The sequence below is a fragment of the Vulpes lagopus genome, chromosome 11 (assembly GCF_018345385.1).
Source record: "Vulpes lagopus strain Blue_001 chromosome 11, ASM1834538v1, whole genome shotgun sequence".
In the NCBI taxonomy this organism is placed as follows: Eukaryota; Metazoa; Chordata; class Mammalia; order Carnivora; family Canidae; genus Vulpes; species Vulpes lagopus.
In genome coordinates, this window is record NC_054834.1 from 90295229 (window position 1) to 90310975 (window position 15747).

Here is a 15747-nt window from a genome sequence, read left to right on the forward strand (position 1 = left end):
CTAGGGGTGGTAGAAGGGGAGGAGAGTGGGGGGTGGGAAACGAACTAGGGGTGGTGGAAGGGGAGGAGGTCCACCAGCAACTGGGTGGCAGGCACTGAGGGGGGCACTTGACGGGATGAGCAATGGGTGTTATTCTGTATGTTGGCAAATTGAACACCAATAAAAAATAAATTTATTATTAAAAAAAAGAAAGAAAATAATAATTTGCATCAGAAACCTTTCAGTTCAGAAAACTGAACTATTAACTGTTCCCCAAAAGGACCCACTCTGCCATCAGGTATTTAGTACCAGGTGTTCTTTCATCCTTACCCCTATCCATCTGACTCAGAATTATCAAACTCACAAGATATCACACTACTTGCCTCCATCAATGTATCAATCGGTGTGAGGATAACTTCTAAATATTAACTTCTGTTCCTTGATAAAAATATAAAGGTATTAATCACTAAGATCTAATTTTTAAAATATAAGCCACATATTAAAATATGCTCCTTCTGTGAGGAATCTCACAAAGTTGATACTCCCAGGTATTAAGTGGGACTTAATTTCTTGAGACTACAGTCTTCACTGTAATCCATAGTTGGGGTGGGGGGTTGGGGTGGGGGGTGGGGGTGCAGGGGAAGACTGGTGAAATATTCTACTTAGTGCTGGAAAGGGGGAGCTCAAACTGGAATCTGAAGGGTGAGCTTTGGCTAGATAGGCCAAAGGAGGAGGGAAGAGCGTTCCAGGCAGGGATGATGACACTTGAAAAGACAGAGGCAGGAGGAACATGACATGCAGTGTGTGCACTACACAGGAGCTAAATGGTGGTGCCAGGCCTTTAGGCTGAGTCAAGCAGCTTGCCTTATCCTAAGGCAACAAAGGGCTTTAAGTAGTTTTGAATGTTTTGAAAATAAAATCCCTCTGGGTACAGCATAGGGAACTAACCAAGAAGTATTCAGATAATCAGGAGGGAGGCATTCGCAAAAATCCAGGCAAGAGATGATGGTAGTGACAGGAATGGAGAAAAGTAGATGGATCTGAAAAATATTTATGTTAAGAGGTAAAACTGACAGATGCCTTTTTTTTTTTTTTTTGGTCTAGTCTGATTATATTATTTAAGTAAAAGCTGTCCCCCTTAACTCCTCACCAATAGCAATATACTCAGTTGTAAAACATTTATAAACAGAAGCTAAGATTTCACTCACAAAGTTAACTCCAGTAATAAATGGTAAAACTCAGATCTTGGAACAAAACCAGAAGGCACAAAAATAACAGAATTCAAAAGAATAAGATGGAGATAACAGCAATCTAAATTAAACAGACTAATTAAGTACATGAAACAAGTTTCCTAATTCCTCAATTTCTGTGGTTGCTGCCCATTAAAAAAAAAAGACTATACTGACTGCCCAGTGTCTCCCCGTGCCATTTTCACCCCAATATTTTTTCTCCACAATAGGCTTAGAGGAAAGAGAAATATTCCATGCTTTGTAAATATCTAAAAGTGATGTGTGTATACACAAGCACAAAAGCAGACTATATATATGTAAAGTTCATGATAGAAGTATGCATAGGATGTCGCCCCCCAGCTCAGGTGTATGTGGAGGTGTGTGTGGGTTGGGGTGGGGGGAGGTATGCAGTTTCCTAAGTGAGGTAAGATCGCAACTGAGTCTTAAGAACCAGAAGAGTTCTAGAGATACAGATAAAAAGTAAGGTATCTCAGCAGTGGAAAGTAACAAAAGCACATAGGAGAAAACAATGAAATCTGTTGTTGGAACATAAAATTTTGGTTTACAGAGTAAAACCATAATTAAGCAAGGGCCAGTTTCTGTGGTACCATTTTAAGGACCATGGGTTCTATCCTGAACTACGTGAAGTTATTAAAAGACTTAAGCATAGTAGAGAGAAATACAAGTTTATATTTTTAGCTGAGGGGTTCTGCTGAGGATGGATTTGAGCTTAACACCATCTGGTGAGATATCAGGTAGCAGGTGGCTATGGCACCCCAGTTAGGAGTTCATGAGATCCTGAACTAGAACAGAAGTAGGAGAATTTGAGAGGGGGGGAAGGGCAGAAGATATTAACAGATTCAGTCATCTAAAAGTTGTGGAGGTTAAGAGAGTAAAAAACCACCTCTGGATTTCTGCCATGACCCCTGAATAGTGATGCAGATCCATAACCCTTTCTCCAAAATACCTGGAACCAAAATGTTTTAAAATTCAGAATATTTTGAAAAATAGAATAAAGCAAAATTCAGAGTATTTTTGGAAATTAGGAAGGAGATATGGTTTGCATACCCAATAAAAGAGTATGCCCCCAGCTGTGCCTGGAACAGTACCATGTAATCAAATATCATAGTATATATATCTGCAGCAAGACACATCCCACCAAGTGGAATAGATGATAAATAGCTGACAATGCATTTAGGTATTGTAGAAAGTTGAGTTCAAGTTTTACTGACAAATGAGTTACCAAAAACATTTTGGTTTTCAGAGATTTTGGAGGGGGGGTGGTTGGGGATTGTGGATAAGAAATGTTAAATGTAGTAATACCTATAAATAAAGTATAGGAAGTAAAACAGGTTGTTTTTGTCTTTGACGGGGTGAAGGTTCTTATTTACTCGTGTATAATCTCAGATAATTATGACCTCTTAAAAATGTCCACCGGGCAATGGTATAGATGAACGAACTAGTTGGGACAGTTTGAAACTAAAACAATTACAGGGAAAATGTATACTCAGGGAAATATTCTCTATTTAGTGTCAAAAATATGAGCCCAACTCAGAGAATGACTCAAGGAAACTTCATCTGTCAATAGCCACTAATGACCTAGAATTTAGAGTCCCACTTGTCTGTGCTTTACCACATAAATTAATGCATTTCGGTCTTTTGCCATTACTGGCATTGATTTGAATTCAATGTTGCTGTTAGCAGTACATTAATTGTGTTAAAATCACCCAAATTATATAAAATGAATTATTCTGATATTAACTAGATGCATAATTAAGTGACTGAAAATATGTCCTTCTCAATCAGATTTTCTAACCATAAAAGATCTGTCATAACAAACACATTTTTCGACACTTTATGAACCAGAGAACTGAATATGTTCTGAAGATGATTTCGGCATAGATCACTTCCAAAATATTTAATGTACTACTTTTCTTTTGGAGGAAAATTCCTTCTATCAGGAGTTAAAATTAAAAGCTTCTACGGAAAGTTTAGTCATCCTATCAGAGTTTCCAAGCCTGTATCCCTACAGGTCACTTAGGAACCTAATCCAATCTCTCAATCTCCCAATCTAGTCATTTTAGGGGTTAGGGGTCTGATTCCTAGAGTTTGTCTCTTATAACTGTTTCATAGTAAACAAACAAAAATTAACAGACTACAAACCAAGAATAAACTGGATGTTTACTCTAATAGTTTTTTTTAACACTCCATCTAGCACTATTAATATGCCATAAAATTTAGAATTTAGAATAGAGCTGAACAGAATTATTTTTCTCTTACAAACTTGACAATTGTTACCATCAATATCCCTTCAGAGAAACCCTTCCAGTTTTTCCTGTCCCCAAAACATACTACACTATACTGAAAGATTCATTTAATATACAATAATGTACAGTGAGGTTTCACTGTACATTCCTATGTTTGATAAATTTAGTCTAACACCAACTCCTAGAGTCTCAAGCCCCCCAAGAAACGTTTAATGAGGATTACAATATAATTATATATTTTTAAAAATGTACAGCTTTTCTTTCTTTCAAATGTGTGTGTGTGTGTGTGTGTGTGTATAACACAGCACACCAATAGAAAAATCAGCCTTCAAAATGCAAATTCAATAGGATGCCATTATTTGCATTGTAGGTTCCAGCCCATTTGTGGTCATAGAAAAATCAATCCAGTGTCACGAGACCAGTATTTTTTAAATAATATAGAAAATCCACATTGTGAGGTTAAATATTGTTTTGTGAGCCTTGTTTCATATATATATAAACACACACACACAGAGTGTACTGCATTGAAGGTTAGAATATATTTCTTATTGAAGACTGCAGTCCAAAGAGAAGTTTTAAAAATACTAATGTTGAAGAAATGTGCTCTCCAGCCAAAAATCTAGAGTGTTGCCAATGGAGGAATGACCCTGGGCTGCTGCCTCATAAAATATATTTTAGGCCAATACAATAAAAGATCAGAAGACTAAATTATATTGTCCGTGTTGACTCAAAAAACTAACTGTGGCTCTGAAATACCAGGAATGGATTAAACATCTCAATCCACATGGCATCTTCAATACACATGTGATCTACAATAAGAGAAGAATGACATTCTCACTCATTCTCCCTGGAGTCAGGCATCATCTGGACAAATAGAAATTAGGGCAAATCAGAGCTGGACAAAGAACAACAGACTATTTTGTACTCACAAAGGTCTTACACACTGTATGAAAGACAAAAAGATAAACATCTTATAAGTGGGATTAAGGGTGGTGAGATAACATGAGCCTTGAGTCAAGTCTCTGGAAATAAAAATGCCATGTCTACCACTAACTTGCTGGGTGAACTGAAGTTAGAATACCTCTCTCAGCTTTGGTTTAATCACAAACTGTATGGACTGACTGAATATCCAAAGTGAGAAAGAAATCCTGATAATGCTAGGGTAAGAGACGATTCTTGATTTAAGGCCTCATTACCTTAATCTAGGAAAGTTTTTTTTTTTTTTTTCATTTTACAAATAGTTTAACTGAGGCACACTGTTACTCTAGCTAATGCAAACATGTTACATTTCTCCTTTAAGAGTAAAGGTAGTCTAATATCTGGCTCAATAATCAACAAAGTTTAATACTCTAGATTTGAGGTGCAAACATCTACATCTAATTTTTAAAATAGTATTTAACATATGTTCTTTCTCTGTATGGAGATAAGATTAGGAGGGCCAGCCAGGGCGTTTGGACAAAAGCAGAAACCACTGCTTGAAAATATCACAATTATATCCTGTTTGTGTGGTTGACTTTTTACCTTTAACTGCACGTTAAAAAAACTAACTAAAAGACAGAGAGGGACGCCTGGGTGCTTAGCGTTTGAGCATCTGCCTTTGGCTCAGGGTATGGTCCCGGGATCTGGGATCGGGTCCCACATCCGGCTCCTTGTATGGAGCCTGCTTCTTCCTCTGTGTCTCTGCCTCTCTCTTTCTCTCTGTGTCTCTCATGAATAAATAAAGTCTTAAAAAAAAAATAAAATAAAATATGAGAGAGAGAGAGGCAAACCATAAAAGACTCCTAACTATGGGAAATAAATTGAGGATTGCTAGTGGGTGGGGGGATGGGGTAACGTGTGATGGGCATTAAGGAGAACACTTGATGGAATAAGCACTGGATGGTATATACAACTGATGAATCACTGACCTCTATCTCTGAAACTAAATAATACAACATATGTTAAATAAATTGAATTTAAATGTAAAATTTAATAAAAACAACAACAATGAACTATAGGAATTGCCAAGGCATTTTGTTAAGAGTGCAATTTAAAATATATTTTTAAAAACCAGCCAAGATAGAAGCAAGCAAATGCAGACACTGGAACTGCCATTTATTATTAGAAACCTCTGCAAAAATGCTGTAGTTAAAGCAATATAAAAAGAAAGATGCTTGGTACAAATAAACTGTTCAGAATGCTTAACATGTACGATAGACTTCAGATATTAAAAGTAAAAGTTAAACTTAAAGAATTCTAATTGTAGGGTATGACTTAAACCTCGTGTCTTTTGGCCACAGACTCAGAAGAAAATGTATACAGCCAAGGAGCAACGGCGTTTCTCACAACCAGAAAATGCAGCAACTTTCTGATTTTTTAACAATGCATTTTTGAATTTAATTGTCTTCATTGTATAACTTTCATAGCACATTATGCTGGCTTAATAACACTTTCTAAAAATCAGAAGAATCGTTAACTCTGTGGGGCTCTAAAAACAGCAACAGCTTCCGACCAGTCTGAAGCCAAGTGTCTGTGAGGCGTCACGGAGAGGGAACCCGAAGGGGAAGGTAAGCACCGGTTCACCCTCAAGTCTTGAGCTTCAGAAAAGCCTGATTGGGCAGGGAAGGAACCTGGGCCTGGCACACGCAGGCTCCGCCGCGGCAGGGCCCCGAAACAAACTTTCTCTGGACCTTGGAGTCCTGTGCGAGGGCCACGCAGCCCGCGACTCCCGGTCCCCAAGCCAACAGGTCCCGGCCGAGGCGGCGCGGCGGGAGAGCGGGGGCTGCGGCCGCGGTCGGACCCGGAGCGGGCGCTGCCCCGGCCGGGGGAGGCACCCGGAAAAGTGAGGCGGGGGGGGGGGGGGAGGGAGGGGGGAGGGGGGGAGGGGGGGAGGGAGGGAGCGGGGAGGGGGGAGGGGGGAAGGGGGAGAGACCGAGCGGGGAGGTCCGCGCCCGACCGCAGGGCGCTTTCCAAACCACTCGGAAACCATGTAAAGGGCTCGGCGGCGGGCGGCTTCCAGCCCAGGACTGTCTGGGGTCCGGATGGGAAAGTTGCCTGGCAAAGCCCTGCCCTTTCCCGTCGCGGGCCTGGCGCCCCCGCCCGCGCCCCACCCCACCACCCCCCGGCACCAGGCGGGAGCAGCCCGGCCACCTGCTGGCCCCCGAGGAAGCGCGGCCGTCCGGCGCCTGGCCCAGCCCCCCCAGTCCCCCACACCCCCCAGTCGCCCAGCCACCTCAGTCCCCCAGTCCCCCAGCCACCTCAGTCCCCTAGCCCCCCCAACCTCCAGCTCCCCAGCCCCCCAGTCCCCCACGCCCCCAGTCGCCCAGCCCCCCCAACCTCCAGTCCCCCAGCTCCCACGCCCCCCCAGTCCCCCAGCCCTCCAGTCCCCCACGCCCCCAGTCCCCTAGCCCCCCAACCTCCAGCCCCCAGTCCCCCAACCTCCAGTTCCCCAGCTCCCCAGCCCTCAGGCCCCCCAGCCTCCCACGCCCCCCCAGTCCCCCAGCCCTCCAGTCCCCCACGCCCCCAGTCCCCTAGCCCCCCAACCTCCAGCCCCCAGTCCCCCAACCTCCAGTTCCCCAGCTCCCCAGCCCTCAGGCCCCCCAGCCTCCCACGCCCCCCCCAGTCCCCCAGCCCCCCAGCTCCCCGGCCCTCCAGCCCCCCAGCCCCCCACGGCCCCCCAGCCCCCCAGCCCCCCACGCCCCCCCAGTCGCCCAGCCCCCCAGCTCCCCGGCCCTCCAGCCCCCAGTCCCCCACGCCCCCCAGTACCCCCAACCTCCAGCCCCCCAGTCCCCCAGCCCTCCAGTCCCCCACACCCCCCAGTTCCCCAGTCCCCCAGCCCCCCACGCCCCCCCAGCCCCCCACGCCCTCCCACGCCCTCCCAGCCCTCCAGCCCCCCAACCCCCCTCAGCCCCCCCAGCCCCCACTCTCCAGGGGCCAGCTGCGGGCCACCAGGGCTTGGACCCCGGCCCCTCCCGGGAGCCAGGGCTCGACCCCCCGGAGCGCCACCTGCCCCGGGCTCGGCGCAGGGGCAACCGAAACCCCGCTCTCGAGCCCCCTCCAACCGGCCTCCGCGGCCGCCCCGCCGCCGCCCCGACGCCGCCCCGGGCCCGCCGGGCCCCCGCCCGCTCACCTGGCGGCAGCGCTCGGCCGGCGGGAGGCAGCGGCCGGCGGGGCGGGGGCGCGGGCGCGGGCGCGGGCCGGGCGCCAGGTGCAGGTGGGCGGCCGCGCCCCCGGGCCGGGTCCCGTCCTACGGTCGCCGCTCGTCCCGCTCCGCCGCCGCCGCCGCCGCCGCCGCCTTCCCGCTGGGCCGCCCGCGCTGCCGGGAGAGGCCGAGGCGAGGCTGCGCTTCCTCGGCGGGTCTCCCAGGTGAGCTCCCCGCGGCGACGTCGGCAGGGCCGAGGGCCCCGTCCCGCGCCTGCGCGCCAGCCGCCCGCCCCGCCCGCCGCTGCCCTACCTGAGCGCCCCAGGTGAGGCCGCCCGGCGCGCGGCGCGGAAGCCGTCCGGGGGGAGCGCGGCCGCCACCGCCGCCTGCCGGGCGCACGCCTCGCGGCCTCCCCGGGGCGGGGGCACTGGCCGCCGGCGGCCGAGGCGAGCTCCGGCTCACGCTCCCCGGCCCGCCCGTGCGGTCCGCCCGGAGCCCGGGGCGCCCGGGGCCGCCGAGGGGCCGCTCATGTCGGGGCGGCGCGCTCCCTCGGGGGGGGGGGGGGCGCCCGCCGGTCACGCCCCGCGCCGTTGGCCGCGCTTCCTCCCCGGGCCCGGCCCTGATTTCATCACTTGACTCGGTGGTTTCCGCCGGTGCGAGCGCCCGCTCCGCCGGGGGCGCCTCACGTCCGAAGGCGGCGCCGCCCCCTCCGGGGAGCCCGCGGCGCTGCGCCGAGCCCTGGAGCCCCGGGGAGCCCCGCATTTTGCACACGCGCTCGCCTGCGGAAGGGGCCTTCCCCTGCTGCGGGTGGGCCGCAAAGCCCAGCGTCTGCGGGGAGGTGACTGGGGGCCGGGGGGCGACACAGGGGTCTTGCCACTGTTCCTAAGCACAGAACTTGTTTTTAAAAACAGCATTTCTCCCCCCCCCCCCCCCCCCCCATGCCCCATGATAGTTGCAACTTTGTCTCAGCCTTCCTGCCGCCGTTGGGAGAAACACGGACACCCCCAAAAGCAGGACTTAAGAAAAATGCCCTTCCTGTAAACTCGTTCACTATTTTGGCCGGATCTTCAGTGTACACAGGAATATAAATAGAAAAGTAGCCGAGAACGTTTTAGTAGTAGGCTTGATGACACGGTGGCAGGTTTTTCTGTAAAGTGTAGCTGTGGTCTTCCTCCTGCATTTTGACACATACACTTAGGGTTTTCCTCTTACTGGTGTGTTAGTGTTATGTGTGACCTAAAATTAAATCTAGAAATACTAGTTAGTATGATGTCAATAGGTGTAACTTTAGGACTTGGCTAGTCTGAAATTGGTTTTAGCCTCTACAGTACTTTTTTTTTTTTTTTTTTTTTTTTTTTTTTTAGATTTTATTCATTTATTTGAGAGAGCGAGAGAGAGCACAAGTGGAGGGGAGGGGCAGAGAGAGAGAGACAGACAGACAGACAGACTTGTGCTGAGCAGGGATCCTGATGCAGTGCTCTATCTGGGACCCTGAGATCATGACCTGAGCCAAAGTCAACCACTTAACTTACTGAGCCACCCAGGTGCGCCCCATTCACAGGGCTATTTCATACCACACCTATTTAAAACTTTGGTTAGTTGTTTGCATCATAATTGTTTTGCGAGCATCAGGGAAACTTTTTGTGTTTGAGACATTTTAATATCATTACCTACAAGCAATTTTTGACCTTTCCCTCTCTCTCCCTCCACAAAAAAAGTTCAGGAGCTACTTATATGTATGACCATACTGACTTGATAATCTTTGTCCTTAGGTCCAGAGCTGAAAATATCACCTACCAAAATCCACCCCCACCCGTTCTTTTTGAGGTTCTGCAACTTCCTTTGCTGTTTGCCTCTAGATGGAGTTTAGAGTCTCAGTCTTTGGGAAATTGGAGAGAAATCCTAAATGTATAACCTCAGAGACTCTATCCCTTGTCTTGCATCACCCATCACTGAATGAGGCAGGAACCAAAGACTGTCAGAATTTTGAGGTACCACCAGACAAAGAACAACAATTTTCACTGACAAGAGCAGAAGAACCGAACAAATGGATATAGAATAGCAATTTGAAATCCAAGGACTGAGATTCATTGACATCAAGACAAGTAAAGTCAAATAATAACTAGAAAAAGAAGCTAGGGCAGACCTACAAAAAGAGAGAGCAAGAAAATGGGACCAAAATGCTGCATGAGAGGTGAAAAAAAGAACAGAGCAAATATAAAAATCAGAAGTTACTAAAAATTGACTGCCAGTTTTACAATAGAGACAGATAATTTAAACAAGGAAAGCAGTATTTTTGGGTTTGGCATACCTACCAGCATTACATGTACTATTTCATTTCATTCTGAAAGCAAAGTCTTAAAATTAATGAAAGTTTTTTACTTAATAATAAAATTAAAATGCCGCAGGCCCAGAAGAAAAGTGTTATGTTGCAATGTTTAATGCTCTAAATCCAATGAGATAAAGTATCATCTTATTCAAGATTATAAAATAAAGCATTTGTGTTATAAAGGAGAAGTTAGTATTTGTTTATAAAATAAAACCCAGGAGACTTAGTGTAGACATGCTTCTCAGAAACGAGCTTATTTTTAATACTTTTAAAACTGTAATGGCAGTTAAAATAGAAAATTAAGATTTCACACAGGAAAGAAGAAACATATCTATCTACACATGGAGAAAGAAAGAGAGAGAGGGGGAGAGGGAAGTAGCCATAAAATGCTTATTTATGTAGATTTAAAATAATATTCACTGCTTAATAAGTTTTGTTAGCATTTAAATTAATGCCAAGACCAGCATCAAACCCTTAGTAGGTACTCAGTAAATATTTGTTAAGGTAATAAATTGATTAATTAAATATCATGAAAAAACCATTATGCGTAATGTCTTATGCCAAATACAAATCCAAAGAATGGTTTAACCAAGCAGTACGGAAAAAGGATCTAAAGCAAGTAAGAGTAATAGACTAAGAATTTGAAGGACAAGCGTCTAATAACAATCACTATCAGTTATCAGGTACTGATGTTTCAAAATGTACTATGCAAAGCACCAAGTTACTTTACTTTTGGGCTTAAATTTCCTCTTCCTCAAAATAAAATACTGGTACAAGGTGATCACCAAGTTCCTTTACACACTGACTCATATGAATTCCACGATAAGATAATGGTCATGCAAAAAAGAAAAAAAAATCCTCTGGATATAGGAATAGCAACTAATGGAAAACAAAGACGAAGGAATGGGAATTACTTAACAGAAGTACAAATTTTAATTCATAAAATTATAATATATAACTAGTAAAATTATTCAGATTCACTAAGTTTAATTTTAAATGTCTTTAGTTTGTTAATTGTTTAAATTGTTGATGACCCAGGGCTTAGCAACTTTAGCTTGAAACCTACTGCCTGCCTGGCTTAGCCTTTAAAAACAATTCTGCCTTATGTGGAAACTGGAGTCTCCAGTCAGATCTCAAAGTCAAATTGAGAGTCTTGGCTCCAAGACTAAACAGATTGAAATGATTTCTACTAAAAGAATTGAAAGGCTATTGATTTAAAAGGAGAGTAGTGCTGGTATCATAGTGAAGAGCCACAAATATGTGGGTATTTTTTTATAACGATTCAGCATAATTCTACATTGTGTTTAAAATATTATGAGTTAAACCAGTAAAAACATGAATAGATTATTTTTAGTATGAACTTTTTTAGACAGTGTCTTGTGTGAAGATTGCTTATGAGGGTTTCCCCCTCCTAAGAATATCAACGGAACAACCATCTGGTACTTTCAAAGAGGTACAGATTTCTATGAGGGCGCTTACTGACAAAATGCAACAGAACAATGTCTTGTTAATCTTGTATCTTTAATGCTTGGCGCATAGTAGGTGCTCAATAAATATTTGATGGAATGGATTGAGCGCAGAGTTTCAAGCTTTTAAGCATTAGCATAAGAGCAAAAAGAAATACCATGCTGAGTCAGGCTAATATTCAATCCAGCTAGCTCTAAATTCTTACTGTGGCATCAAAGGATTTTTTTCTGGGAAAAGATAGTGATCGTCCTGCATGACGTTGACCCCAGATATATACTCCAGGTGTCCCTGACTCACTCTTTCCTAAATGGATATTTTTCTGTAAAATGACTTTTTAAATCGTAAGTCAATTCATATTTATTTTAGAAAAATCAAGACAAATAAAAGGAATCAGTCGGAAACACCACAAATTCCTCCCATGTAGATGAATCAGCGCTAACTACCAGACCCGTTTCTACTGTTTATCTCTCCAGATACTTTTGAAAAACTAGGGAGAGTGGAATGGAAGATACCGAGGGAGACAGAAACATGTTTTTAAAATAAAAACTAGGTCATATTGGGATCTTGTTTGTAGCCAGAGTTTTCTACCTAACATATCTTCCCATGTCAATGAATTCATTGTTTACAGCATTGTTTTTAATTATTGCGTGGTTTCTTTTTTGTATGAATGAATTTAACCAGTTACCTAATGGATAATGAAGATTGTTTTCAAATTTTGCTGTTGGAAACAGTGCGGTGGTGCTCACATTCTTTAGTGCTCACTATCTTCATCTCTTGAAAGATTTACAATACTTGTCTTCTGACTTTATTAAGCCACTTTGTATCAGCCACCCAAGATCCTAAACAATGATGATATTAGGGGAATGACAGCAGAAAGGCAAATCATCAAAATATATTAATGATTTAGCACTTCCTATTTGTAAAAATATTAATCCTAGTTACCAAAACTTTATGTAAAGCATGCTTATTATAATTAAAACTTATTGGAAGGACACCTGACTGGTTTAGTCAGAAGAGCATGAGGTTCTTGATCTTGGGTGGTGACTTTGAACTCCACGTAGGGCATTGAGATTACTTAAATAAATATTAAAAAAAAAAAAAAACACTTCATCATTTTAGACATGGGGAAGTAGAGTGTGCCCTTAACACGGAAAAGTCAGCTCCCTTACCTTCTCCTGATGATAGCATACTCAGCTTCCCATCTCTGAAAAATCTGTGTGTCTTTTTTAACTTCTCCTAATTCCCTCCTGCCCAGTTGAAGGCCCTAGTCTCTTATGGAACTCCTAGGTCAGCCCAAATCACCTTGGTGTTTCTTCATTCCAGTGCTGTGGCATAAAGTAAACTTTCCTCTTCCCTTGCTCCTTGCCTTCTCCTTAATCCAATATCAGGAAGGGGGAATTGTGAAGAGACACTACCTGAGCATGATATCATTTGTTGCCAAACAAGTTATGATAATTTGTTAAATAATTTAAGTCACATTATTCTTTTAGCATAATAGCTCTAAGGTATCAGACCAAAAGAGAGAGCATTGTTGTGACTGAGAGTATTGATTTTTAATGCATTTTACAAGGGGAATTTTGAAAGAAATTATATTTTTTCAGTGTCTTTGATTTTTTTAAGATGTATTTGTTTATTTTAGTGAGAGAGAGAGAGAGAGAGCAGGGGAAGGGGCAGAGGGAGAGGGAGAGAATCTCAAGCAGACCCCCAGCTGAGTGTGGAGCCTGATGCCAGGCTTGATCTCACAACCCTGTGATCATGCCCTGAGCTGAAATCAAGAGCTGGATGCTCAACCAACTAAGCCATCCAGGCACCCCTTTGTGTCTTTGATTTTTAATTTATTAACAGAAAAGTAATTTGATGCCCAAGATAATATCTTATCACCATATCTGCTTCTCTACATCTTTAAAAATTTGAGAGAGAAAGAGAGAGCGTGCACATGCTCTGTGAGTGAGTGAGGGGAGGGGCAGAGAGAGAGGGAGAGAATCTCCAGCAGAATCCCCTCTGACTGTGGAGCCAGACCTGGGGCTTGATCCTACCCCCTGAGATCATGACCTGAGCCGAAGTCAAGAGTCCAGTGCTTAACCAGTTGAGCGACTCAGATGCCTCCCTCCTCTACATCTAATCACAAAATCAAAATGTCCTTGTTCTTCACTTCCAGGATTTTCAGCAGACTCTAAGACCACAGTATACTCCCCACTTCTGCAAAGCTTCAGGAATGGGGGTTTCTGACGTGCAACTGACATTTGGGGCTTCACACACAAAAAAATCACTGCTGGGAGATAAAAATCACTACTAGGGAAGGAAGTTTGTTTATTTCAACTGGAGCAGTTGGTGAATAACAGAAAAAAAGGAGTGAGAATGGAGATATTATAGAAAGAGGTTAAATGGCTTAGAAATGACAGGGAAGGAGAAGAGTAGAGGAGAGAGGAATCACCCATGTGGGACATCCTCTCAAGGCTTAAGGAGAATCTTTGGGGACACATCCCCCTAGGGCCCGGTAATGTGGCTTCACTCCTGAGAGTGAATAGGGAGGGAGAGGAGGTAGATCCGGAATAACATCCAGTTTCTTTCCCTCTCCCCTTTCCCTCCACTGCAAACTGTACATCTTTGGAATAATTAGTTAAACTCTGTAGTAAAGATGTTAGCCTTCATCAACATACAGTGTACGTTTGATTCACAGTGAGATGATATCCAGCAGGACCTCTTCTAGCCTACAGAGTATTCTGTGTGAATTAGAAAATGCCATCCATGAGCAGAGAGGGTCCATGGCTTGGCAAGTGGAGGACCCACTTGCCATCTACTCAAAGTAGATGCAAATCTACTCCAGGGCATCCAATGGGCTGAACAGAAGGAACCCAGGCTGCATTTCAACCCTACTTGCCCTTTGGTGGGATGCTTTTATGCATATAAAATCCGGTGTCCAATCAAGTGGAATCCATTTCCTCACCCTTTGTATCTGAAGTGTCTGTTCCACTTGCATTGACCAATAGAATACAGTAGAAGTGATGTTATGTCACTTCCAGTGCTATGCTTTTTTTTTTTTTTTCAGTGCTATGCTTTAAGTGATTTTTTTACCCTCTGCTTCTGTTCTCCTGGAAGGTTGCGATACTATAAAGAAGCCTGTAGTGAAAGACCTTGTAGAGAGAGGCCCAGCTGTCCCAGATGTTCAGCTGAGTTCAGACCCCAGGCGACCCCCAGCTAAATGCAACTTTGTGACTGATCCCAGGCAAATACAGCAGAAGGACCACCCAGTCAACCCACAAAGCCATGAGAAATAGTTCGTTGTTGTTTTAAGCCACTAAGTTAAGGGGAATTTTTAAAAATTTAACTATTTCATCTAAACTTGGTGTCTCAACAAGAACAAAAACATAAGCACCTTTTACATTTGTGCACCCTCTGTACTCTCCAGAGGATGGTTTTGAGATGCAAAAGCTTGGATTCATTAGAATTTTGAAAGTTGAAGCCTTGAATAAACACAAAATATGTGCTATAAACCATATATTTTAAAAAGTATGTGCTCAGTCTGAAGCAGCTTTCTGTCTCCACCCCAAACCTTGATAAAATTTGTGCAGAATGGGGAAAGAGAAGAGAGTTGGGGGGGTTGGAGATAAGGGGCGTTGGCTGCATGCCTGAGCAGAAGCTCTGGAACCTCACCATTCAGGAATGCCATATTGCATAACTACTCGGGCCACCATTCACAGAAGAAGATGTGCAGGAATGCAAACTTGACCCTAAAATGCAGGCTGTGAGGGGACTCTGAGAGCAAAAAAGAAGCTACTCTGGAGGATAGTAAGACCTCAGGGTTATGTCTTGCCCAATGTTGAAGAATGATAAGAACAGAAAACATTTCTAAATGGGGTACTGGACAGCTCCAAGGCTCTTGTACCCCAGGAAGATTCAGAGAGCCCCGGAAATGTTTACCAATATAGGATAGAATAATCTAGATCTGGATGTCTTTGTAAATTAAATTATATTGGAAGACAGACGTACCCATTCCTTTACCTATTGTCTGTGGCTACTTTGATGCTACCAAGGCATAGCTGAGAGGTTGTGGCAGAAACTGCATGGTCCTGTAAAGCCCAAGTTATTTACTACCTGGCCCTTTATGGAAAAAAAAATTGCCAATCCTTGCTTCAGATGAAGCACAGAGAGCTAGGAAAACCTAAATTTTGTACAATAACCCATAATAAAAATGAAATGTTAGCCATAACTAAAAGGTGCATTGGGACCGAGATGTAGCATCAACAGATGACAGCCTGGATACCTGTGATGGCCTAATGCCAGTTGTCTCACACAAATACATTTCCTGACTCCCATTCCATACCTTGGGACACCCTAGGAAGGACCTATGGAATG

The 15747-nt window shown here is 44.4% G+C and overlaps 1 protein-coding gene across 2 annotated transcripts in view; it reads right to left on the bottom strand.

The window, feature by feature from the left end:
• The window catches only part of GALNT3 (polypeptide N-acetylgalactosaminyltransferase 3), a 43150-nt gene extending 35030 nt beyond the window's left edge, over nt 1-8120 (bottom strand). The window contains exon 1 of one of the 2 annotated variants that reach the window (XM_041723671.1): nt 7908-8120. The gene's annotated coding sequence lies outside the window, so the exon portion shown is untranslated. Of the gene's footprint in view, nt 1-7583; nt 7877-7907 lie in introns of those variants that run through there. The other variant, XM_041723672.1, reaches the window with a different exon arrangement.
• Nucleotides 8121-15747: the final 7627 nt, after the last annotated feature.